Source organism: Ceratotherium simum, chromosome 3 (assembly GCF_057802395.1).
Source record: "Ceratotherium simum simum isolate JZ-2026a chromosome 3, ASM5780239v1, whole genome shotgun sequence".
In the NCBI taxonomy this organism is placed as follows: domain Eukaryota; kingdom Metazoa; phylum Chordata; class Mammalia; order Perissodactyla; family Rhinocerotidae; genus Ceratotherium; species Ceratotherium simum.
The window spans coordinates 70317696-70341595 of NC_141902.1; positions in this window are offsets into that span (position 1 = coordinate 70317696).

Sequence of the window (23900 nt, forward strand, 5' to 3'; positions counted from 1 at the left end):
TTTGTCAGGGAGGGGAGACCTCTCTGGGATCCCTTGGCCTTGTTTCGGCTCCTGTGGCTGAGGCGAGCACTATCCGTCCTCCAAGTGTTCGGTGGCAGTGAGAAACGACTTTTAATGTCCAAGAGAAATTAAATTGCTCATTTCCGGTTTTGGAGATATTGCTTTTTTCCTCTCAATTATGTGCCTGTAGAGCAGTAACTTCTGGGCAGAAAACTCAGAGCTGGAGGTCAGGAAGCTTGGATTCCAAACCTGGATGTTATTGACTATATGAGCCTTAGCCTCTCTGAGCTTGGTTCCCCATCAGCAGGACATGGTCATCGCCACCTGCCTTCCTCACAGGGCTCTTGTAAGGATCAAGTGGGATGATAACCCTGAAGGCTTCTAGCACAGTGGGTCTCAAAGCTGGCTGCTCATAGGGATCACCTGGGAGCTTCTAAAAATCCCCATGTCCAGGCTGCACCCCAGACCAATTACATCAGAGCTGCTGGGGGCAGAACCCAGGCATCAGTATTTTCAAAGCTCCCCAGGTGATTCTGGTGCAACCAGAGCTGAGAAACGATGCCCAGCACCAGATTCAATACTCTGGACCAGTGAGATTGGCAGGATGGGGATGTGTGAGTGGTCAGAGCCTAGACGCATAGAATGCAGCTATGAACTCTGGAACCAGTGAGACCTAGGTTCAAATCCTAGCACTGCTACTTCGGGCTATGTGACCTGGGGCAAGTGACTTAACCTTTCAGAACCTTAGTTTCCTCAACCTTTTAATGAAGATGATATTAATAGTATCCACTTCATAAACTTGTGAAGCACCTGGCGAGTAGTCTCAATACACATTGATGCTTTTTTTTTTTTTTTTGCTTTCGTCTAAGCTAAAGAAGTTGACAAAGATTCTCTCCTTTATCAAGCTCTATCCAGGCTCCTCTGAGCCCTCCTCTGGACTAGGCCTCATCCTTGGCCTATAAAGACTTGAATAAACATTAGCATAGTTTCTAACAGCTCAAGGCCCCATCCCTAAGGACTCTTGCCCTCTAAAATGCTTGCCTGAGAAAACTCAAGGCTGCCAAAAAAGTTTACTGTTTGTTTCAGCAATACCTGAGGATAGGGCCCCTGTCTCCCAGCCTCTGTGGGAGGACAGAATCCTAACTTCCATACTTGCGGGCTAGCAAGCAGCAGGACTAACCGCACTTACGCTGACCGCTGACCGCCCCTTTGTAATTCTCGCTTCCCTGGCTCCACTGAGCCCCAGTGGCCCCGCTCCCTACTCCTGCAGTCTTCCTTTAAAACACCCAGTTATTTCTGTACAAATTGAAGTTGGCTTCAGTTCATGCGGGACTCTTTTCCCTATTGCAATGGTGTATTACTGATTAAAGCCTGTCCTTACCACTGTGTCTAGTGCCCGACTTTGTTGACCTTTGACAAAGGCTTTGATGATCTAAGACATTGTTTCCCAGAATTATACATGGGAGATGGAGGCTGTACACAGACATTTCTTTTTTTTTTTTTTTTTTTTTTTAAAGATTTTATTTATTTATTTTTTCCCCCCAAAGCCCCAGTAGATAGTTGTGTGTCATAGCTGCACATCCTTCTAGTTGCTGTATGTGGGACGCGGCCTCAGCATGGCCGGAGAAGCAGCGCGCCGGTGGGAGCCCGGGATCCGAACTCGGGTCGCCAGCAGTGGAGCGCGCTCACTTAACCACCAAGCCACGGGGCCGGCCCTACACAGACATTTCTTACTTTATGAGTTATGTGTTTATTTTCATGGTTACCTTTTCTTTATTGCAAACTTTATTGCAAGTGACGTTGGTTTTCCAGTCACAGTAAGCAATGTATAGTTTCCTTTTTATATAGCTGAAAAAAACCAGTACATAAATAAGTAAAGTAAGTAATACTTGTAAGTATATGATAATACGGATGGTACAAGGATAAAGCAAAAATGATGGTACTTCAGTGACTGAAATCAGGGAGATGCTGATCCAATTCCACAACCTCACTTTACAGCTGAGAAGATTTTTAGACGAAGAGGCAAATCTACAAGGTGTAGGATGGGCATGATCCCCGACTCCCAGTGCTGGGCTCCCTTTGTGATCCAGAGGGAAGGAGAGACTAAGCAAGCATGGAAGTAGCTTCTGCCTAGGTGGCTTGGGACACGTTCTCCAAGGAGTCCACTGAAGAGGGAGAGCCCCTTTCGACTGGGGAGGAGGTCAGGAAGGTGCCATAGACCGGGAGGGGAGAACTGCCCTGAGCAGAGGTAGGAGGGAGGGGAGCCATGCCGAAGAGACAGCAGAATAAAGGCAGAGAGCACAGTGCTAGGACGGACGAAGGCTCTGAATTGGGAGAGAAGCAGAGACAGGTACACTGGAGCCATGAGTATCTTAGGGAGGAGTTTGTTCCTCCTCTCATGGACCCTGGGAGCCACTGAAGGTCTCAGAGCAGGAGCTGCGTTCTGGGAGGTATAACCAGCAGCAGTCATCAGGGGCTGGGTGGGTCTGGACCTGCTGGGAGAGCTCTGAGCCGGACACGCAGATTTGAGGGGCCAGGTGGTTGCAGAGAGAGGATGTAGAGAGAGGAAGAAAGCTCCGAGGAGAAGCCGCGGGGAGCACCTGCCTTTAGGAAGTGAGAGGAGGAAGAACAGCCATCAGAGAGGCAAGAGAAGAGGCAGGAATGTGGAGAGGAGCAGAAACCATGAAAGGAGCAGAGGGGACAGTGCCCAGCTGGCAGAGAGGCCAGGAATAGAGCAACTAGTGCTTTGAGGGGTGGTCACAGGGTTTCTCCAATGAGAGGATGTTAACTTGTTGGTCTCCAAGATAGCAGTTGTCACTCCAGGCCATTGTTTCAATATTGCAAGGGACTTCTGCTTTCCTGCCTCTCACAGGCTGTGTGACTTTGGGCAAATTACTTTACCTCTCTCTGAGCGTCAATTTCCCCCTCGGTAAAACGAGGATAAGAACACCAATTTCATGTTGTAGCAGAGAGCCAATGTTCACGAGATGGAGTTTATTGATTTTGTCACAACAGATGGTTGGTGTGTGCCTCTGTGAGCCTGGCTTGGGGCTGGGTACCAACAGTACAGTGTGGGATTCAGGTGGTGCCTGCCCTGGAGGGGCACACAGCCTGGCCGTGCCCGAACGCCTGCATCTAAGCAATCTGGGTGACCCTCAGTGTGGGCCTGTTTTGCCAGCACTCAGGCCCTAAGGACTCGAATTGAAATGTTAAGCATTGTCACCTTGCTTTAACAGACAAAACCCAAGCTTCTGGCAATGTTTCTGTGGGTTAGGGCATGGTCTCTGAGAGCCCACTTCCTCCTGGAACTCAGCCCTCACCCAGAGCTGCTGCCACCACAGGTCGGGGTGCCTCTGTTTGGGGAGAAAGAACTAAGAAAGTGAGGGAGTGGTCTTCCTGGTGCACATTTGTGCTTTACAAACAGCATTCTGAGGTCTTCTCAGCAGCCACCTGTCTCCCGAGGTCACTCAGCCCGGAGAGAAGACATCCATTCATCCCTTGGGCATGTCAATAAAGCATCTTTTGTGTCCTAGCACCGTGGGAGGCTTTGGAGCACAGCAGGCAACAGACTGGGGAGCAGATTGCGTTCTCCCTTGCACGAGGCTCACATGGACCAGCTGGGAAATAACCTCTAACTATGTACTGTAATGACAGCCAGGAGGGAAAACTATTCTGTTGAGTTCTTGGTGGTCTGGGAGGTTGTGTGTGTGTGTGTGTGTGTGTGTCTGTCTGTGTTTGTGTATGTGTGTGTGGTGTTTCTGCTGAAACCTGGAGGTTGAGACGGAGCCTGCCATGCAGGGCCATCATTAGAGAGTTCCAGGCACAGGCAAGAGCACGCATGAAGGCCCCAAGGCATGTAAGACCTTGGCCTCTTCCAGGAACCAGAAAGGAACCAGTTTTTCTGGAACACAGATGGAGCAGGGTGTGGACCACTGGGCAGAGTTGGAGTCTAAGTGTTGATCCTTAGGGAACAAAGGAGACCCAAAAGGGCTTTAAGCAGCACACTTTAAAAAAATTGTTATGTATTTATATTCCATAATATTTCTTTTTTTAAACTTTATTTCAGCAAAATCACTATATTGTTATAAACAGCATCTTTGCATACTTTGTGTTCTATTTTCAGTAATGCCAGATTACAAAACATTTCTTGAGTCAGTGTAGCTCTTAGTCTTAATTTGGAGACACTTTGCTCTTCTGAGGCATAGCAAAATTCTCGAAGCAATGCTTAGATTCAGAAATGAATCATGAATTTTATGCATCGTGCTCACACATTATAATGGGGTCACATAACAGAAATATTACAAATATTTTAATTTCATCATATAATTATCATCAGTTTTTAAAAACAGCTTAATTGAGGTATAATTGACATACAATGAATTGCACATATTTAAAGTGTACCGTTTGATAAGGTTTGATGTGTATGTATATATATACATGTATATATATACATACACATGAAACCATCATCTTAATCATCACCAAGGTGGTGAACATATCCGTCACTCCCCAAAGTGTCCTCGTGACTGAGTGTACTTTTGAAAGGTGGTCTATCCAAGCTTGTAATGGTTAGCAGCTGAGCTAGGGCCAGAGGAGAGGGCTGTTCTGCTATCTCCTAGTTTGGTTCTTTCCAAGAAATAAACCCATCAGCACCGTTGGGTGTGATGCTGGCTCTGCCACTTCCTAGCCATGTGACCTTGGGCAAGTTACTTAACTTCTCTGCCTCAGTTTCTCATCTGTAAAAGAGTACCTACTTCACAGGGCTATGAAGAGTATATAAGATTATGTATATGATTACACACACACACGCATCTATAAATTATGCAATAAAAATACCTTATGACAGTACTTGGCACAACATGCAGTAAATGTTGGCCATTGTTGTTATTTGATGCAAAGAGCTCTGTAGATGCATCTGTCTAGAAGTATGACATTTGGAAATACAAAAAGCCCAATAAGATGGAAGGCTGAAATATCTTTCCCTTCTCCAGGGACATTGAGCTGAGACACCTTAATTACGCCACCGTTCCAGGATGCCCTGTGTGTCTCGTTAATGCTACGCTTATCGAATGGTTTCTTCAGATCTTTCCATGGCTTTGGCTGGTCCTGTCTCAGCAGTAACGGCCCATGTTAAGTATGGTTTCTAGCAAATTACAGACTATTCCAGATGAGGAGAGAGGAGCTGGCTTCACCCTTAGATATTCAGACTCTCATCTCGTCCTCTCTCACTCCTTCCCTATTACCGAAGGCTGTGGATATTCCTCAGAAAAGTCTCCCAGATCTGTCCTCTGCCTTAAGACAAGCCCTCATTATCCTTGCCTAGCCCTCTAATCACTCTCCTTCCATGCCAGCTACTTATGCAGCAGCCAGATTATAAAATTTAGAGAAGCCCAGTTCTGTTCAAGTCACAGCCCTGCTCTAAAAGCTTTGCTAAATCCCTGAATAGAATAATCACATCCAAATTCTTTCCCTTGGCATGGAAGTTTCTCCATGGTCTGAACCCAACTCATCCTTCTTGGCTCCAAGTCCCACTCAGAACTCTTATTTGGGGCCTGCCTGTGGCGCAAGCGGTTAAGTGTGCGCGCTCCGCTGCTGCGGCCCGGGGTTCGGCGGTTCTGATCCCGGGAGCGCACCGACACACCGCTTGGCAAGCCATGCTGTGGCGGCGTCCCATATAAAGTGGAGGAAGATGGGCACGGATGTTAGCCCAGGGCCAGCCTTCCTCAGCAAAAAAAGAGGAGGATTGGCAGATGTTAGCACAGGGCTGATCTTCCTCACAAAAAAAAAAAAAAAAAAAAGAACTCTTATTTGCACTGTCAGAATAGTGCAGTGCTGTTCACCAGCTCGGGAGTTGAGAGAACAAGCTTGGAATCTGTTCAGAAGCAGAGAGACGCCGCAGATCTGTTATGACGATGGTGAAGTAACATTTAAAGAAATGTACATCTAAATAGCTGGCTTTGAGTTGTTCTTAGAATGGGAACCATCTTTGGAAAAATACATCGATAAGCGGTTTAGAGAGGAGTTTGTGATTCTAAGGGTAAGGCCTTGAAAGATGATGGTTAAATTGCCTGGTGTGACACAGAGGAGAGATTCATGCTGTGAGGAAGGAGTGTGGAGGCAAATGAGAAGGGAGGAGGGAGAAGAGCTGGTAAGATAAAGAGCAGCTTGGACGAGGTGGGCTCCGTCTCCTTACCTCCACCTACCCCGTCTTCCGTGTGCTAAACTCACAAATATTTGGAGGATGTGTGTGAGTGAGTGTGAGTGTGTTTAGGGTAGGGTAGATCTGGCAGGAGGGGCTGAGCGTGCTCAGAGGAGGCCACAGGATCCTCAGCCTCTGGAAAGGCATAGGAATTGTGGGGAGAGCTCTGGAGTGCTACAGGCTGTCGAATTTGTGGGATTTGAGCCTATTTTACCTACTCTTGATGATCATCTGGTTCCGTTTATTATTGTTTTTACAAGAAAATACTCTCTAAAAAGATACTTTCTCCTGGGAGAAGCACAGAAGAAAGAAGAGCAGAATCTTGCTGCAAAAAAAAGATCCTCTAGAAATGCTGCTTGGCAGAAGTATATCTTTCGTTTCTGCTTAGCTGACAAGTGGCTTATGGAACAGGGCCCTCGAAAACATCAGGGTCTGAACAAAGAAATGAAAATGGCCAGTAACCGTATTTTTGAAGTTCAACCTCACTACTCATCAAATAAATGCATATTACAACAGCAGTGTGATAGCATTTTTTGCCAGTGAGGACCAGGAGGGGCCAAGTCAACAAGGAAACTGCTGCTTACAGCGGAGAGAGAGCGCTCCACGTTCCCCCGCGGCAGGCCTTGCAGAGGAGGCCAGCAGGGCCAGTGGGGACCAGGCGACAGGCATCCCAAATTTGGGTCCAAGTCTTGCTCCCAGCATCCACAAAGAGCAAATCCCCCTACACGCCCGGAGGCTGGGGGCCAGACCTGGAGGTAAGAACTCAGAAAAGCCCAGCATTAACCTGAACGAGACCATTGTAATCCCAAAAGAGACCAATCTTTTTAATTTTTAGATTTTCATAGTACTTTATTAACATATAAATTAGATAGTAATTTAGTAAGATGTAAAACACAGTAAAATGCACAAAACTTAAGTGGACTGCTCAATGACTTTTTACACATGTGTATACCCATGTGACCACCACCCAGATCAAGATATGGAGTATTTCCATCACCTCAGAATGTTTCCTCATTATTCTGAGTTCTATCTCCACAGGTTGAGTTTGTCTGTTGTGGACCTCCATATCCACAGACCACACAGTATGTACTCTTTTGGTCTGGTTACTTTCGCCCCAGTAACCAGTAACCAGATGTGTCATCATCTGTTTTTTGGGTTTTTTTTAATTGAGGTCATAAACGTTTATAACATTGTAAAATTTCAGTTGTACATTATCATTTGTCGGTCACCATTTAATGTGCCCCTTTACCCCTTACACCCATCCCCCAACCCCCTTCTCCTCTCATAACCACTAATCTGTTCTCTTTGTCCATGTATTTGTTTATCTTTCACATATGAGTGAAATCATATGATGTTTGTCTTTCTCTGTCTTATTTTGCTTAACATAATACCTTCAAGGTCCATCTATGTTGTTGCAAATGGGACGATTTTGTCTTTTTTTTTTTCCCCCAAAGCCCCAGTAGATAGTTGTATGTCATAGCTGCACATCCTTCTAGTTGCTGTATGTGCGACACGGCCTCAGCATGGCCGGAGAAGCAGTGCGTTGGTGTGCGCCCGGAATCCGAACCTGGGCCGCTGGCAGCGGAGCACGCGCACTCAACCGCTAAGCCACGGGGCCGGCCCGATTTTGTCTTTTTTAATGGCTGAATAGTATTCCATTGTATATGTACACCACATCTTCTTTATCCATTCATCAGTCAATGGGCACTTGGGTTGCTTCCATGTCTTGGCTATTGCGAATAGTGCTGCCATGAACATAGGGGTGCATAAGTCCCTTTGAAGTGTTGATTTCAAGTTCTTTGGATAGATACCCAGTAGTGAAATAGCTGGGTTGTATGGTATTTAGATTTTTAATTTTTTGAGAAATCTTACAGTTTCCATAATGGCTGCACCAGTTTGCATTCTCACCAGCAGGGTATGAGGGTTCTCTTTTCTCCACATCCTCTCCAAAATTTGTTGTTTTTTGTCTTGGTAATTATAGCCGTTCTAACACGTGTAAGGTGATATCTCATTATAGTTTTGATTTGCATTTCCCTGATGATTAGTGATATTGAACATCTTTTCATGTACCTGTTGGGTCTCCATTATATCTTCTTTGGAAAAATGTCTGTTCATATCCTCTGCCCATTTTTTGATGAGGTTGTTTGGGTTTTGTTGTTGTTGTTGAGTTGTATGTGTTCTTTATCTATTTTGGAGATTAATCCCTTGTCAGATATATGATTTGCAAATATTTTCTCCCAGTTGGTGACTTGTCTTTTTTTTTTTTTAATGAGGAAGATCAGCCCTGAGCTAACATCCATGCCAATCCTCCTCTTTTTGCTGAGGAAGACTGGCTCTGGGCTAACATCTGTGCCCATCTTCCTCTACTTTATATGGGACGCCACCACAGCATGGCCTGACAAGCGGTGCATCAGTGCGCACCCGGGATCTGAAACCGGGCCGCCAGCAGCAGAGCGCACGCACTTAACCGCTATGCCACCAGGCTGGCCCGTAGGGTTTTCTATATATAAAATCATGTCATCTGCAAACAGCGAGAGTTTCATTTTTTCCTTGCCAATTTGGATACCTTTTATTTCTTTTTCTTGCCTAATTGCTCTGGCCAAAACCTCCAGTACTATGTTAAATAAAAATGGCAAGAGTGGGCACACTTGTCTGGTGCCTGTTCTCAGAGGGATGGCTTTCAGTTTTTCCCTGTTGAGGATGATGTTGGCTGTGGGTTTGTCACATATAGCCTTTATTATGTTGAGGTACTTTCCTTCTATACGCATTTTGTTGAGAGTTTTTATCATAAATGGATGTTAGATCTTGTCATATGCTTTCTCAACGTCTATTGAGATGATCATGTGGTTTTTATTCCTCATTTTGTTAATGTGGTGTATCACATTGATTGATTTGTGGATGTTGAACCATCCCTGTGTCCCTATTATAAATCCCACTCGATCATGGTGTATGATCCTTTTGATGTATTGCTGTATTTGGTTTGCCAATATTTTGTTGAGGATTTTTGCATCTATGTTCATCAGCAGTATTGGCCTGTAGTTTTCCTTCTTGGTTTTGTCCTTGTCTGGCTTTGGGATCAGGGTGATGTTGGCTTTGTAAAATGCATTAAGAAGTGTTCCATCTTCTTCAGTTTTTTGGAATAGTTTGAGAAGGTTAGATACTAAATCTTCTTTGAATGTTTGGTAGAATTTTCCAGAGAAGCCATCTGGTCCTGGACTTTTATTTTTTGAGAGGTTTTTGATTACTGTTTCAATCTCTTTACTTGTGATTGGTCTATTCAGATTCTCTATTTCTTTTTGGTTCAGTTTTGGGAGGTTGTATGAGTCTAAGAATTTATCTATTTCTTCTAGATTGTCCAATTTGTTGGCATATAGTTTTTCATAGTATTCTCTTATAATCCTTTGTATTTCTGTGGTATCTGTCATAATTTCTCCTCTTTCATTTCCGATTTTATCTATTTGAGCCTTCTCTCTTTTTTTCTTAGTGAGTCTGGCTAAGGGTTTGTCAATTTTGTTTATCTTCTCAAAGAACCAGCTCTTAGTTTCAGATCCTTTCTACTGTTTTTTTGGTTTCGATTTCATTTATTTCTGCTCTAATTTTTATTATTTCCCTCCTTTTCCTGACTTTGGGCTTTGTTTGTTCTTCTTTTTCTAGTTCTGTTAGGTGTAGTTTAAGATTGCTTATTTGAGATTTTTCTTGTTTGTTGAGGTGGGCCTATATTGCTATGAATTTCCCTCTTAGCACTGCTTTTGCTGCATCCCATATGAGTTAGTATGGTGTATTTTCATTTTCATTTGTCTCCAGATATTTTTTGATTTCTCTTTTAATTTCTTCAATGATTTATTGGTTGTTCAGTAGCATGTTGTTTAGTCTCCACGTTTGTCACTTTACCAGCTTTTTCCTTGTAGTTGATATCTAGTTTCATAGCATTATGGTTGCAAAAAATGCTTGATATGATTTCAATCTTCTTAAATTTATTGATGCTTGCCTTGTTTCCCAACATATGGTCTATCTTTAAGAATGTTCCACGTGCACTTGAGAAGAACGTGTATTCTGCTGATTTTTGATGGAGTGTTCTCTATATATCTATTAAGTCCATGTGGTCTAGTTTTTCATTTAGTTCCATTATTACCTTGTTGACTTTCTGTCTGGTTGATCTATCCATTGATGAAAGTGGAGTGTCAAGGTCCCCTACTATTATTGTGTTGCTGTTAATGTCTGCTTTTAGGTCAATAAATAGTTGCTGTATGTACTTTTGTGCTCCTGTGTTAGGTGCATATATATTTATAAGTGTTATGTCCTCTTGGTGGAGTGTCCCTTTTATCATTATATACTGCCCCTCATTGTCTCATTGTCTTTTTTATCTTGAAGTCTACTTTGTCTAAGTATGGCAACACCTGTTTTTTTTGTTTGCCCTTAGCTTGGAGTATCATCTCCTGCCCATCCCTCTAAGCCTCTGTTTGTCTTTAGAGCTGAGATGTGTTTCCTGGAGGCAGAAAATTGTTGGGTCTTGTTTTTTAGCCACTCTGTGTCTTTTGATTGGGAAATTCAATCCATTTACATTTAGAGTGATTATTGATATGCGAAGGCTTAATGTTGCCATTTTATCGCTTGTTTTCCAGTTGTTCTGTATTTCCCTTGTTTCTCATCCCATGTATTTCAGAATGCCGGTTCAGTTTGGTGGCTCTCTATGATGGTTTTCTCAGTTTTCCCTTTAATTACCATTTGTGTCTCTGTTCTGATTATTTGTTTAGTGGTTACTGTGAGCTTTTTATAAAAGATTTCATGGATGAGATAATCCATTTTCTGATAGCCTCTTATTCCCTTATTCTAAGCAGATTCCATCACTTTCCTCTTCCCCTTCTAAGCTGTTGTTGTCACAACTTATTCCATTTTGTGTTGTGAGTTTGTGGTCAAAATGAAGTGATTATAGTTATTTTTTATGTTTTCCTTCCCTTTATCTTTAAAGTTATAATTGTTTGCTCATCTGTTCTGATAGAGAGTTTCAATTTTCTGATTTTGTCTGCCTATTTATCTCCTTGCTCAAGGCTTTGTAAACCCTTTCTTTTTCTTTTTGATTATGAGGTCCTTCTTGATCATATCTTGCAGGGGGGAGTCTTGTGGCAATGAACTCCCTCAGCCTTTGTTTATCTGGGAAAGTTTTTATTTCTCCATCATATCTGAAGGATATTTTCACTGGATATAGTATTCTGGGCTGAAAATTTTTGTCTTTCAGAATTTTTTGTGTGTGTGTGAGGAAGATCAGCCCTGAGCTAACATCTGCCAGTCCTCTTCTTTTTGCTGAGGAAGACTGGCTGTGGGCTAACATCTGTGCCCATCTTCCTCCACTTTATATGGGATGCCGTGACAGCATGGCTTGACAAGCAGTGTGTCAGTGCAAGCCCGGGATCCGAACCCCAGGCTGCTGCAGCGGAGTGTATGCACTTAACTGCTACACCACCGGGCCAGCCCCTGTCTTTCAGAATTTTGAATATCATTCCACTCTCTCCTAGCCTGTAAGTTTTCTGCTGGGAAATCCACTGAAAGCCTGATAGGGGTTCCTTTGTAGGTTATCTTCTTCTGCCTTGCTGCCCTTAATATTTTTTCTTTGTCATTGATTTTTGCCAGTTTTACTAACATATGCCTTGGAGAAGGTCTTTTTACTTTGATGTAGTTAGGAGTTCTATTAGCTTCTTTTACTTGTATTTCCAACTCCTTCCCCAGGTTTTGGCAGTTCTCAGCTATTATTTCTTTGAACAAGCTCTCTGCTTCTTTCCCCCTTTCTTCTCCCTCTAGAATACCTGTAATCCTTATGTTGCATTTCCTAATTGAGTCGGATATTTCTCAGAGAATTTATTCATTTCTTTTTAGTCTTAGTTCTCTCTCCTCCTCCATCTGAAACATTTCTGTATTCCTATCCTCTAGATTGCTAACTCTATCCTCCATAATATCAACTCTGTTATTTAAGAACTTCGGATTTTTCTTTATCTCATTCACTGTGTATTTTCATCTCCAACATTTCTGTTTGGTTTTTCTTTATAGTTTCAATCTCTTTTGTGAAGAATTCCCTCTGTTCATTAATTTTGTTCCTGATTTCATTGAACTGTCTTTCTGAGTTCTCTTGTAATTTGTTGAGTTTTTTAATGATAGCTATTTTGCAACCTTTGTTATTTAGATTGTAGATTTCTGTGCCTTCAGGATTGATTTCTGGGTGTTTGTCTTTTTCCTTCTGTTCTGGAGTATTAATATATTTCTTCATACTATTTGATGGGGTGGATTTGTGCCGTCACATAGTGATAGCATCTGGTTGCAGGTTCCACCTGCCACCACTGGGGGTGGGGACGGGGCAGGAGCTGTGTATTCTGAGTCCTCTGCAATCCCCGTCAGCTGTGCCTGTGCGAGCCTGGGCCACTCTTTGGGACCGCAGTGGCCCTGTGGGCTCTCCCACCGAATGGGAAAGCAATCATGTGGGGGCTCAGGGCTGTCACCACCTACTCCCACAGTCCTGCCAAGACACACTCCCCCCCCCCCAATTGGGGCCACAGGGATACTATGGGCATTCACAGCATCCAGGAGCTCATTTGCCTGGGCACACAAATCTACTGCCTTCTCTTCCTAGGTTGCACCAGCTATTGCGCTTGGTGGGCAGGGCCTCCTCACTGGGTCTGAGCCTGAGCCACTCCCTGGGGACCATGGAAGCTCTGTGGGCTCTCCCACCAGATGGGAGAGTGATCACACGCGGGCTCAGGGCTGCCATCACCTGTTCCAGCAGTCACACCAAGGTGCAATCCCATCGTCGGGGCCACAGCGGTGCTATGGGTGCTCCAGCCAGGAGAGCAGTTGCATGAGTGTATAGGGATCCTGGGGGGCTGGAGAGTGCTCACGTATCTCCACCACCTCCCTGGGGGTAGTCCATCCACCTTCAGATGTATAGCTGCACGGGTCTCTCAGGCGTCCTGATGTGCTATGTGGGTATCCTCCATTGATCAATGAATTGCCATTTAATTGTAGTTCGAAGGGGGAGAGTCAAGGGGAACAGCTCCTCTGCCATGTTGCTGACATCACTCATCATATGTTTTTGAGATTTATCCATGGCCCTGTGTGTATCAGTAGTTCATTTGTATTGATGAGAAGTATTCTGTTGTATGAATAGACCACAATTTGTTTATCCATTCTCCTGATGATGGACATTTGCTGTTTCCTATTTTAGTCTGTCATAAATAAAGCTGCTATACAAACCTTTCTGTGAATATATGGTTTTATTTCTCATCAGTGAATGCCCGGGAGTGGACTTACTGGGTCATAGAACAGGTGTATGTTTAACTGCTAAACAATTTTCCATCATGGTTGTACCATTGTATACTCCCACCAGCAATGTGTATGACTTCCAGTTGCTCTGTATCCTTGTCAACACTAGGTTTTATCAGTCTTTTTAATTTTATTCCTTACTGGTGAATGTGTACTCATATCTCATGGTTTTAATATGCATTTCCATGAGAACCAACCATGCTGAGCATCTTTTTATGTGCTTATTGTCTCAAATACCAATTAGGGTGTGTCAAGGACCCAGGAAATCATGGAGTGAGGTCCCCTAAAGACATAACACCTCCAAATTAGGGAATGGGAGGTGAAATTTACATTCTAGGCTTTTTCTTTTCTATCCCTCTTGCTGCTTTTTATGGGCTGTGGGTTGTTTTGGTGATGGAGGAGGACTGGGGAAGTTGTCCTCGTGTATTTAGGAGCTTGCCGCATAGAAACGTTGGTGAGACTTTGCTGCTTTGAGCCATCTTGGACTCCACATGTCTTCTTTCCCTGCAGTGTCTGGGAAATTCCATTTACCATGTCTGCTCTGACTTCCCTCTACTGCCGTAGAAACCCTGGAATGGCTATGGCCACTGGGGTGGGGGGAGGAGGCAGGTGGAGTAGGACTGACACAAAGGACAGGGTCTCAGCCTGGTAACACAGTGCAGTGAAATACATAGTGTAAAGGATTGTGGTGTTGACCATCTACACCAATCCTCTTTCCCAATAGTCCTTCAGAGAACTGTCTCCCCCTGGTGAGGGAGTGGAGCCACCCCAGCAGAAAGAAAAGCCTGCCTCCCCATGCTGGGGTTACAGGGCCAGATCTAGCTCTTCTGGCCCTAGGGAAGCCAGGGATGAGGGCATGGCTTGAGCTTCATCAATCAGACGCTCTCTTCTAGGATGCTGGGTCCCAAGAGAGTGAGCCTAGGAGCCGAGGAAGAACTCGTGGCAGCTGTGGTGAGGGTGGAGTGGTGGTGGCCGGCCTGCCTGGCTACAAGGCAGCTGCCATGTTTATTGCTTCCTGCTTCTTGGCTCCCTTGAGCACCTTGAGGACCACTCCATCTCAAGGCCAGTGCCCCAGCCTCCCATCAATTCTACTAGTCCTCCAGTAGCCTCCCATTAGGTTTGGCCATGTGACTGAATTCTGGCTAATGGAAAGCGAAGGGACAGTGTGGACACCACGCCAGGCCACTAAATCCTCCTGCATAATCCTCCACTCTCTCTTCTTCTGTCTGCTGGCTGCATGTTGACTGGTGACCTAGGAAGCCATGTGCTGAATGGTGGAACCACCTTCAACAGTGCTTCCCACCACACCCCTACATGCATTAGGAACAGCTGTTTGGGGCTGTACGTGAACAAGAAATAAATCTGCACTGTGTAAAGCTATTGTAATTTTGGAATTTTCCTAACACAGCAACTAACTATACCTTACCTAATATAGATAGCCAGAGCCAGTTTCTGTCGCCTACCACCAAAAAGTCTGACTGAAAAAATATATTTGGTCGTTATGTATCTAAATCTGAAGGACATACACAAAAATACCAACAATAGCTATCTCCAGGTGATGAAATTATGGGTTTTTATTTTCTGAGTTTGCCTTTCTATGTGTTTCAATTATTTTTGCATGAACATACATGTATATATGCATGTGTGTGTGTATATAATTAGAAAAAATGTCATTAAGAATAAGCAGGTTTGGATTCTCTGAGAGAGTCAGGGTTGAGGAAACACTAGTCTCCACACAGAAGGTCAGTAAATTCAGAAAGCCCACTGGATTAGCAAAAGCAGTGACCCTAGGTCCCTAGAGTCTTCTCTGAGCTACACAGCCCCCACCCCAGCAGTTTCTCCAGCTGTCCCTCTTGTGTCAAGATCCTTCCCCATTCCTCAGGACCCCTCCTCAGAGTCCTGTTTGTCAACAGGCCCTCACAGAGTGGGGCCCAGAGCTGAGCACAGTATGAAAGTTGGACCTCCTGTACCTGCTGTTAACACATCCATAAGGCCCTGGGAGGGCCACCCAGGGAGTGAAGACAGGCCCCCAGGACACTAGCTCGTGTCCCTCCCTCTCCCCTGATCCCTCCCCAAGCCCCAGCCACCCAGGGTCTCATGGGCAGGCCTGAGTCCCCCTGGGTAAGGAGAGGCCCTCATGACACAGTCTCTGCACCCCCTCTAAGGAGGGCTCTGCTCTCCAAGGGCTCCCTGGCCATCTCTACTTCCTTTGTTTAGTTTGGATCAGCAAATTGTCAGAATGATCAGATGTATTCTTTGGCCTGGTCCCAGCAGCAGACCTACCTAACTTAGGGACCTCACGAGGTATAGGGAAAGCAGTTGTGCCTACCAATGGCCGGGCACTTTTCAATTAATCTTCATACCTGCCCAGCAGAGTGGGTATAATTGTCTTTATTTACCAGTGAGGAAACGGAGACTCAGAGAGGTGAAGGAGCTTGCCCAAGTTCACACCCTACTAAGATGGGGACCCTGCCAGAACTCTAACCCAGACTGAATGATCCCAAAGCCCACCGTGTTCTTTCCAGTCCACCACACACCTGCCTCTGCAGCCAAGGTCTGATAACTGAGCCGCTGGAAATGGAGCCAAATCTTTGCATGACCACTCTAACGAGGAAACAGGAAAACATCTCCAGTTCCCACAAAGCCTTGGATTCTTCCTTTTTTTTTTTTAATATATGAGGAGTCATATTAGCTATAGTTCAAGCAATTTGCTAAGTTTCTGCAAAAATCATAGAATCCACATAAATGCCTTCCCAATTTTTGGATGAGGAAACTGGGACCAAAAAATGGGTCTTAGTCCAGGCAGGTTAAGGCTAGAACCTGGGCTTTCTAAGTCCCAGCCAATATCCTCGACATCACATCACCACCAAAATATCCCAATCACTGCAGTGTGCTCATTCATAACTTTTAACATAAACTTCTCACTGCCATATAATGCACACATAGAAAATACATCATGAGTATACAGCTCAATGAATTATCACAAAGTGAACACTCCTGTGTTACCCCTGTCCGGAATTAGAACGTTACCAGCACTCCAGAAGCACCCTGTGCCTCTTCCCAATCTCTGTGCACTCCTACCCCCCCCAGGGGAACCCCTAATCTGACTTCTCACATGTGGGTTCGTTTTGCCTCTTTATGACCGTTACATAAATAAAGTCATGTGACATAAATGGAAACATGTAGCAGGTATTCTTTTGTGTCGGGCTTCTTTTGCTCAATACGAAGTTGGTGAGAATTATCGGTGTTGCTGGGTTTAACAATAGTTCATTCATCCACATTGCTGTCTAGTGTTCCATCGTGTGAATATGTCACACTTTAGCCATCACTCTACTGTTGCTGGGTGTGTGGCTTGTTTCCAGTTTGGGGCTGCCGTGAGCATTTTAGTTGATGTCTTTTGGCGCATGTATGTTTACACGTCTGCTGGATATACCTCTAGGGGTGGAATTGCTGGTGAGTTGGGGGTGGCACTTCCTCAACCCTCTTGCCTTCCCTTGGCACACTCCCCCCACCAGTGGAGACTCCTACTTGGTGCCTTGAGAAATCCACTGTGGGTCACCCCCCTCCTTGTTGCCCATGACCCCTCAGGCTGCACAGCAGAGAAAGGGCCATGGGCAGCAGCCAGCACAGACTTGCTGCAGCCAAGTGGCTGCCCCAGCTGGCTATGGCACATCTGCTGAGATGTACAGATAACTGCCTTTTCAGTTAAGCAAAGGCCCTGCAGCTGCCAGGTGGGAACTGGTTCTGTTCAGGCTGCCAGTTAGTGATAATCTGTTCATCTTGCACTGGCCTCTAACCCAATGTGGGGGCTGGAGTGACCTCTAGTGACACCATAGCTCCACCCAGGGCAAGGGCTGTGTTTCTCTCTTTTGCCACTACCTCCCCATGGTTCAGCAAGGTGCCTGGTACATGGAAGGTGCTCAGTAAATATTTGTGGGATTGAATCCAGCTTTCTAAAATGCCAATGAGACAATGTAGCTGAAAGCCCCAGTGCCCCACACTGTGCTCAGCCTAGAGCCCTCTATTCATTTCTGGGGCTGCTGTGACAAACTGCCACAAAGTTAGTGGCTTAAAACTACATACATTTATTCTCATCCAGTTCTGGAGGCCAGAAATCCAAAGTGACATTACAAAGCTATAGTAATCAAAACAGTATAGTACTGGCATAAAAACAGACACATAGATCAATGGAACAGAATAGAGAACCCGGAAATAAACCCATGCATATGTGGTCAATTAATTTACCACAAAGGAGGCAAGAATATACAATGGGGAAAAGACAGTCTCTTCAATAAATGGTGCTGGGAAAACTGGACAGCCACATGCAAAAGAGTGAAACTGGACCACTAGCTTATACCATACGCAAAAATTAACACAAAATGGATTAAAGACTTGAATGTAAGACCTGAAACCATAAAACTCCTAGAAGAAAACATAGGCAGTAAGCTCCTTGACGTCGGTCTTGGCAATGATTTTATGGATTTGACACCAAAAGAAAGGCAACAAAAGCGAAAACAAACAAGTGGGACTACATCAAACTAAAAAGCTTTTGCAAAGGAAACCATCAACAAAATGAAAAGGCAACCTACCAAATGGCTGAAAATATTTGCCAATCACCTATCTGATAAGGAGTTAATATCCAAAATATATTAGGAACTTATGCAACTCAATAGCAAAAAACCAGACTATCTAATTGAAAAATGGGCAGAGGATCTGAATAGACATTTTTCCAAAGAAGACAAACAAATGGCCAACAGGTTCACGAAAATGTGCTCAACGTTACTAATCATCAGGGAAATGCAAATCAAAACCACAACGAGATATCACCTCAAAATGTTAGAATGGCTATTATCAAAAAGACAAGAAATAACAAGTGTTGGTGAGGATGTGGAGAAAAGAGAACTCTCGTGCACTGTTAGTGAGAATGTAAATTGGTGCAGCCACTATGGAAAACAGTACGGAGGTTCCTAAAAAATTAAAAATAGAACTACTATATGATCCAGCAATTCCACTTCTGGGTATTTATCCAAAGAAAACAAAAACACTAATTTGATAAGATATATGTATATATGTATATATATGTATATATATACACACACATACATATACAATGGAATACTATTCAGCCATAAAAAAGAATGAAATCTTGCCATTTGCGACAACGTAGATGGACGTTGAGGGTATTGTGCTAAGTGAAATAAGTCAGACAGAGAAAGAGAAATACCGTATGATCTCACTTATATGTTGAATCTAAAAAAAAAAAAAGCAAAAAACCAAGCTCATAGATACAAAGAACAGATTGGTGGTTGCCAGAGGTGGGGGTTGGAGATGGGAAAATGGGAAAAGAGAGTCAAAAGGTACAAATTCCTAGTTATAAAATAAACAAGCCATGGGGATGTAATATACAGCATGGTGACTATAGTTGTATTGCATATTTGAAAGTTGCTAAAAGAGATCTTAAAAGTTCTCATAAGAAAAAAAATATTCTGTACCTATGTATGGTGGCAGATGTTAACTAGACTTACTGTGGTGATCATTTTGCAATATATAAAAATATCAAATTGTTACATTGTACACCTGAAACTAATATAATGTATATCAATTATACTTCCATAAAAATAATAGAACAAAATAAAAAATAATAAAAAATAATAAATAGAAATACAAAATGGGTTTCACTGGGCTAAAATCAAGGTGTTGGCAGGGCTGCATTCCTTTTGGCGGCTCTAGGGGAAATTCATTTCTTTGCCTTTTCTGGCTTCTAGAAGCTGCCTGCATTCCTTGGCTCATGGCCTCCTCCACCATCTTCAAAGCCAGCAGCATAGCATCTTCAAATCTCTCTCTCTCTGACTTTGCATCCACCGTAAGACCCCCTTCTCCCAGGCTGACCCTCCTGCCTCCCTCTTATAAGGAGCCTTGTGATTACGTTGGGCTCAGTTGAATAGTCCTAGATAATCTTCCTATCTCAAAACCCTTAACTTAATCTCACCTGCAAAGTCCCTGTTGACGTCTAAGTTAACATAATCGCAGGTTTTGGGCATTAGGACATGGGCATCACATCTTCAGGGTCCATGAGTCTGCCTACCACAAGCTCCAAACCCTTGGCCCGGCAGCCAGGGCCTTGAACCTATGAACCTGCATTTCCTTCCAGTCAGTCCACACCCACACCCACCTCTCCCGGCCCACATGCTTCTCCTCAGTCACTCTACACGCCTGGCACTCTTCTACCTCCCACATCTTTGTTCCTAGAATTCTCCTCCCTCAAAATTCAGTGCCTCCGATCCAATCCCTCCTTCGAGGCCCCACTAAAGTCACCTTCACCAGGAAGCCACCCCTGACCCCCAGATGAGAGCGGCCTCCTCTCCTGAGTTGCACACACAGATGACGGCTCTGAGAGGCGGCGTTGCTCGGGCTCACAGCCTGGCTCTGTCATCTGCTGCTTGTGTGACCTCCTGCAAGTTAACGTCTATGTATCTTAGTCTAAAAGATCTCATCTACAAAACAATAATAATGATAATCAAAATGAAAAATAAGAAGAATGGTGGTTTTATATGGTTGTGTGAGGATTAAATGAGAACATGTGCATAAAATGCTCTAGCACAGAGCCTGGTACACAATAAAAGTTTGATTTAAAACACGGTCCTGTTTCCACTGTTACTGGTGTCCAAGACTCCCCTCTTAGCTGGACTGTAACTCCTTATACGTAGACCAGTGTTACCCTCGTGCCCCCAAAGGGTGCACCCGGCACAGTAACATGGGCTCGCTGATCTGCGAGGGATGGAGGAATGAACACACAGCTACATTTATTTGCAATCATCTATCTAGCTGAATGTATGATCAGATCCTTGGAACCAGCAGGAAAAGCAGGCTCCCATGGCCCCTGGCTGAGCAGAAGTGGCAGTTTAGCTGTCAGTGGCAAGGAGGAATTCTCCCTAAAATATAGCAAAGAAACTTGGAAAATGTAGAGGTATCTGGGAAGGCTTCCCAGAGGAGGTGTATGAGAAGCATGGAGTGAGGAGAGGCAGGGGGATGTCCGGCCTCTCTACCTGGGCTCCCCACCGCTCTGCCCCTTTACATCACCTTCTTCAGCCTCAGGCCCTGCAGTGTGAATGTGATTCGGAACGGTGGTAAAGCCCTAAGAGAAGTCAGTTATAGATGCTGAAAAGGTCCCTGGGGATGAGATGGCTCTTCTGTGATGCAGGGGTCCTCAAAAAACGCTGATCAAGGCAGACCCCAGCCGTTCCCAATCAGCCAGGGTCAGGGGCTCTTTCCTCCAGGCCTTCTTGGAGGGGAGGTTTCAAGTTCTGTCTGGGTTCTGTCCCAGGGAGACCTCCATAAAGAATGGAGCTCCTCAAGTCCTGCCAGGCAAGGATGGTCTATTGGGGTGACCAGATTCTGGTTTGGGAAAAGAAAAATAGTTTTGTCTCTTGGGCAACATTACAGAAACGAGTGCCAATTCATTCAGCTGTGACTGTGCCCTGCACTGTGAGTTCTGCTGAGCTCCTGAGAACGAGCAGGGAAGACTCCATTCCCCAGGTCAGTGCAGTCTCCACACCCCCTCATCCTACGGCTGCAGAGGCCTCCTCTGAGCTCCCACCCACAGCTTGGAGGCCCTCGGCCCTGGAGACGGAGGCCTGGGTCGGAGGTCAGACAAGCTGGGTTCTGGTCCCACGTCTGTAATGGCTGGCTGTGGGACCTCAGCGTGTCCCAGCCCTCTCAGAGAGTCCCTATCTGTACGATGGAGTTATAACGCCTCCTGGTAGGGCTGTCCTGAGGCACACGTGAACCTGGGATGTGGATGCCTGGCACGGCTCTGGGCACATGTGGCACCAGTGTAACCTCCTCTCCTCCCGTGTTTTGGAAGGCCAGGCTCCTAACACCGTTAGGCCAGGAAGCAGCCACTCACACCTGAGTGTGAGCTTATCTGGGCACTTCATTTCTTCCCAGCTAGTGCCCTCTGGACATCAAGGAGCCGGGGCTGGCAGAGGAAAGGGTCGGCTAGAAACTGAGAGGGCCCCAGCCCGGCTCTGCTAAAGATGCTCCCCCTTTGCCCCCCACAGCCTGGCCTTAGAGGGTTGTCATTAAGTAGGACATGGGGTTTGAGCAGGGAGCAGATTCTCCATGCTTGAATGTTCAGCCCCCAGGATGAGCAGCGTTGACCTGCCCCAGCCTGCCTTGGCCCTAGCTTCTGGTTGCCTGGGCCACTCGTCAGGACTCTGGGGCCCTTGCTGGTTGTCCTCACTCCCCATTCCCAGCCATCCCCTGGGGATGTCACAGACGCAAGGGCCCAGGCAGAAGTTGGAGAGGTCCCCAGACTCAGAGCAGACCCCCACCCTGGGATCCTTGATGCTGGGGGTCTGTGCCAGAGGAAGGTATTCCCCGGCCAGCTCCTAGGCTGGGAGAGAGAGACTTGTGTACCCCTCCCCCCAGTTCACCTCTCTGTCCCTGCCCAAAGCCACAAGCCCTTTCCCTCACATCGGCCAGGCTATTTCCTCTCTTGGGGCCTGTTTCCTCCTCTGTGCAACAGAGGCAGAGGGCTGGAGGAAGTGGTCTCCAGGCCCATTAGATCTGACATTCACTGACTTTACCCGAGGTAAGTGCTCGCAGGGCTTTTGAATGATTAAACTTTTGCAGCGCCCTTGGCCCTTGCCCAGGTGAGGCCCCTGAGAGACAGGTGTGCATGTCAACGTAGTCACTTTACAGGTGAGGAAACTGAGGCTCTGAGAAGCGAAGGCCGCACCCGGGGTCATGCAGGCTGAAACCAAGTCGTGCTGACTCTCAGTCCAGTGCTCCTTCCCCAGCCTCAGCCCACTCCCCAACTTCAGGGACAGCCAGCCCGAGGAGGGTGCAGCCTGGGCAGCAACAAGCATCCTCAGCCCCGAGGCTCTGTCGCTGACGAGAGCCCTGGGGAAAGTCGTCCAAACCTCCATTCTTCCCATGATGATCTGCCACTGTCCCAATTTAGAGAGCTTTCTCAGGCCCCAGGGCAACAAAAATTATAAACACTAACTCATTGAAAGCTTCCACACTGCTCTAAGTGCTTTCTGTGTATTTAACTCACTATAACCCTGTGAGCTAGGAATTATTATGACTCCGTTTAACAGATGAGAACATTGAAGCACAGAGAGGTTAAGTAGGGTATTCAAGGTCACACTACTTGTAAGCAGCTATCTTATCCTAGGTTTCCCTAAGAAACAGAGCCCATGGCAGAGCTTATGTCCTAAGGCTTTGTTCGGAGTGCATCCTGGGGCATAAAAGTGAGGGGGAAAAGGAGATAAGGCAGAAAATGGAGGAGCGCAAATACCAGGTTGAGAGCGTTTCTGAGCAGTCCACCGTTCCCCAAGAGCAGAGCTCTTTGCTCCTCGCAGAGGACATCTCGACAGCCCCTGTGCCCTGCACTTTGGACCATCCCGCTGAGGGAGAAGGGAGGGAACTTCCTGCTGTCTCGTTCCCATCTCCTGTGTCTCCACAGGAGGGAGCCAGTGCAGAGTGAGGAAGGCCAGACAGGGAAGGAGCATGGACGAGGGCGTGGGAGGTGTGAGTCCTGCAGGTGGCAGACCAGATCCAGTCTCTGTCTGCACCCCTCGCCCTCCCGTATTGACCTGTTAACCTGTCTTGGATTGTGTGAGTCATTTTCTTTTCCTTTTTGCCTAAGCCGATTTCAGTTAGGGTTTCTGCCCCTGGCAACCAGTAGGCCCCATTCTACAGATGAGGAAACAGACTCAGAGAGGTGAGGTGACTTGGTCTGGGGCACGTAGCTAATCCAAAAACCAGTGTGCTCAGCCTCTGTCCTGTACCATCCAGATCCTGAGAAGGCTGGTCACGCGGCCCTCGATCCAGGTCTCTCCAGGTGAGGGAGGAAGGTGGCTCCTCTGCAGAGGCTGGGCGGGCCTCGGGGTTTGCGCCCTTCCTTCTCTTCTGCCGTAATTGCCTCCCCTAAAGGGCTTGGTCCTAAGCGGTCCCGTCACCAACTCCCAGCCCAGTCCCCACTCCTTAGAATCCTTTACACGCCCACATTCTTTGGCCCCGGTTCACAGGAAAGCTCCGCTCTGGTGGCCTAAGTCTCTGAGAACGAGCCCCTGAGAGGAGTGTGAGCCTCAGAAATCCCTGGAGGCACCTCAGCTCTTATCCTGGGACCCAAAGCCTTCCCATTCAGTATAGAAAGGGACCCAAGAGGACACGGATGCAGCCCCGGGCCTCAGCACCCGCGGGTGCAGAGGGGTCTCATACCTGGGCCCTGGGACCCCATGTCCAGGGCACGCTGTGGTGGCTGACAGAGGTGTCCAGGGGGCAGATGAAGGAAGGCAGTTTCTGGGGGTGGAGGTGGTGATGGCAAGATCTGTGCTTCTTGGAAAACATGGCAGGTGGGAGGCGTTGCGGCCAGCAGGGGCCA